This window comes from Epinephelus moara, chromosome 1 (genome assembly GCF_006386435.1).
Source record: "Epinephelus moara isolate mb chromosome 1, YSFRI_EMoa_1.0, whole genome shotgun sequence".
Taxonomy (NCBI): domain Eukaryota; kingdom Metazoa; phylum Chordata; class Actinopteri; order Perciformes; family Serranidae; genus Epinephelus; species Epinephelus moara.
The window spans coordinates 2,941,441-2,945,123 of NC_065506.1; positions in this window are offsets into that span (position 1 = coordinate 2,941,441).

Sequence of the window (3,683 nt, forward strand, 5' to 3'; positions counted from 1 at the left end):
CAACAAAAACTCTCCACACAAGCATGATTAGAGAGGACGTAGCTTAATAAATAACTAAAGTAAAAACAGAACAAGTAAGATAAAGAAGAGAGGAAAAAAGTTGAAAACAAAGTTAAAGTAAGCAGGAGCGACTGGAACAGGCTGCATACACCGTGGAGCATGCGCACTACTCATAATTTGATAATGAGATACTAAGTCAAAATAATGACTTACTAAGTCAAAAATAATGAGATACTAAGTCAAAATACTGACTTGCTAAGTCAAAATAATGAGATACTAAGTCAAAATAATGACTTACTAAGTCAAAAATAATGAGATACTAGGTCAAAATACTGACTTGCTAAGTCAAAATAATGAGATACTAAGTCAAAAATAATGAGATACACGCTCACAGGAGTTATAAATATAAAAACCCCAAAATTACATTTGAATTAAATTTTAATTCAAATGTAATTTTGGGGAAAATATCCATCTTCTTGGTGTGACGCTAGTGTCAATTTGTGTCAATGTAGCGAGTGTGACAGTTGATTTATAAACGGTTGTGTTTATATTTTTAACACCTGTGAGCGGAGTGATTTTACTGTTACAAGTCCCAGTGATGTTATACTCTATATCAGCACTCACGGAATGCTTCTCGTCCAATCAAATTACTCGGTCGGAACTAACTGTTGTATAATTAAGCAATATCACACTCGAGCTCGTGATGTTATACTCGTATATCGTCACGGCTGTGATTCGGTCATAGGCCGAAGACAATCACAGCCGTAACAATATACGAGTATACCGTCACGAGCTCGAGTGTGATATGGCTTTTATACAACAGTTCAACAGTTAAATAAGCAAGGCTGATTAAGAAACGTTGAAAAATGAGGACAAAATAGATACTTTAAGCATTTTATTTGTCTTCCGCCAACAAAAATAGTGACAAACCTGGATGTGTGCTCAGATGGATTCAGCTTCTCCTCTCCCTCATCTTCCTCTGATGACCATTCATAGTTCAATTCAAAACTTATTTCAGGAAATAAATCCATATTTTTGGCTGTTTGACAGTGGATGAATTAATTAGCCTACAACGCAACTGCTGACCTAACTGACACTAACCGTCAGTTTTGATTTGATTGTTGATTGTAATCAGCTGTGAGGCGGAGTGATACATACACAGTGAAATAACCGTGATGTTGTACTCCAATATCGTCACGGTTTTACTGTCTCTCGACCAATCAGATTGCAGGGCCGGAACTAACTGTTGTATAGTTAACTTTATGTCTTAGCCAAACAGAACACTTAAACACTTGTAGACTACTTAAGTAGCCAAACATACCCCATACGTCACATCAAAGTGTAGTGTGTGGCATATCCGATGTACATGAGTTATTACCTCATTGTTTTGAGTTAGTATCCCTCAATGATGTTATCCATCGTGACTGAGAGATGAAGAGTATGGACTGTCGAAGGCTGTAACTGTACTCATTCACCTCATTATTGGACTTGGTATCTCATTATTTTGACTTAGTAAGTCATTATTTTGACTTAGTATCTCATTATTTTGAGTTAATAGATCTTATTTTTTTCCATCGAGTGGCAGAAATGGGCTTCCATACAGAACAAATACATGTGTAAACTGTTTGCACGAGGAAATTTACATGTATTTCAGCATTCCTAAGTATGTTAGTAGCCAGAGCCGGCCCAAGGCATAAGCGAAGTAAGCACCCCAAGAGCAATTCATTTAAAAAAAGAAAAACAAAAAATGTATTATTTTTTTCCATGTGTGAGTGATGATGATTCATATATTATCAAATGTACGTTGTTGTACAAAAAGACAATATTATGTTAACAGAGTGTAGTTTCCTACTGCCTCTCTGCTCTAAATGTCAGAGCTCTGCTAGTAAGGTGTGCATCCAGCCCTGCAGTGCGCACTTCGTATCCAAGGAGCTACGAGCAGGTGGAAGGCCTAATAATGTCGCAAAAAAGGACAAAGCCTTCAGGGGCAGAAGAAAGAAAAAGGAAGAAAGAGGAAGAGGAGAAAAAAACGACAAGATAAAGATATGTTTGCATGTCTAATGTAACGTTTGAAAAGGTTTTGAAAAGTTTCCTCAAATTAGGAAAGTCCCTAATTATTGTTGATATTTTGTTCCAACTACGTTAGCCTATAATAACAAATTAGCTAGCTAACGTTAGTTAACAACTAGAGAAATGTCTCTTTTAACTGGTAGGTTAGATAGCTTACTATTCAAGCTAACGTTTTTGTGTTTGTGTAATAGCCTACTTTGAATAAGTTGATTGTCGGTATATACATTCTGGGTCGCTTTTTGGCATCAAAACAATGTTTTTGATAACAACGTTTGATAACAACTAACATTAATTACAGACGCGGTGACGTTTGCTAGCAATATGTTTTTGCATTAATGAATTAACTTAGTTAACTTACGGTTTGAGATATGTTGTTTGCTGCAGAGCATAGTAATTTATGTGAGTAAATAAGCTAGTAATTAATTCCTTTTACATCAACTCCCTATTATGCTCATAAGCTATATGAAACTTCCCCAGGAGCACTGTTAAAGTATTTTGGAGGAGGCACTGATTCAGCCCAGGGGCAGTCCACCTCCTCAGGCTCAGCCAAGGCTAATGAATCAGGTGAGGGAAAAACTGTCACCATATATATTTAATTTCTAGTCAAATTATCTCATTAAGATACTAATATAAGATATAATCATATGACAAGGGACATGTTTTCCATCTTAGGTCCATCTCCATCCTCTGCTCCATCTGCTGTGCCCACTGTCCCCTCTGTGTCTGCTGCAACCTCAGCTCTACCTGGTAAGTTAACAACAAAACAGACTTTGTAATTGCTCAGTGTACTGCAGAACATTCTGAGATGAATCATTTTTAATATAAAATATAATCATATGAAAAGGGACATGTTTTTAGACAAATGCATATTATTTCAAAACTTCTCAAGCAATTTTCAGTTGTTCCACTGGCAGATTGTTTTCTTATTACAAGCTATAGCTGTACTATTTTACTTAGAAAATAAGCAGCATAATTTTCAAGTGTAATATAACATCTAACATGACTAGCTTTTGTGGTTGTTTTATTTAAAACAAAAAATAATAAAGCAGATTGTGTTTACAGTAAATGATTGGTTTATTTTGTTACTTTTAGTTGGCCTAGATGATATTTGGTATCCCACTTAGTACTATATCTATTTGAATATTAAGTGTAAATCAACCCCAGGCTGCTCTTGTAACTGAATTTGCTACCATTTCAGATTAAAAACCATAAATGGGTAAAACATGCCAGATGGCTCTTTGAGGTTTTATGTATTGATTCTCTGTGTGGCCAGTAGGGGGAGTTGCTGACTTTGCCAAATATTAATTGAAAGATTTTTCAGCAAGTTTACAAATCTGTTGTCTGCTTCCATGGCCTTAATCACTGTGGATTACAATACTACAACAAAAAATTCTCACATCTAGTTTTACAAGTGTATCCATAATGACAGAGTAGAACATGAAATAACTTATAGTAGGTATGTGAATGATCAATAATCAGTATTACTGGCAGTAAAATTTTGCTTAGGGCCCCATGGAGGCTTGGGCCGGCCCTCTTAGTAGCTCAGATCTTTCCGTAGGTGCTAACAAAATCTACACCTACTTCACTCTCTTCCTACTTGTGTAAATAAGGAT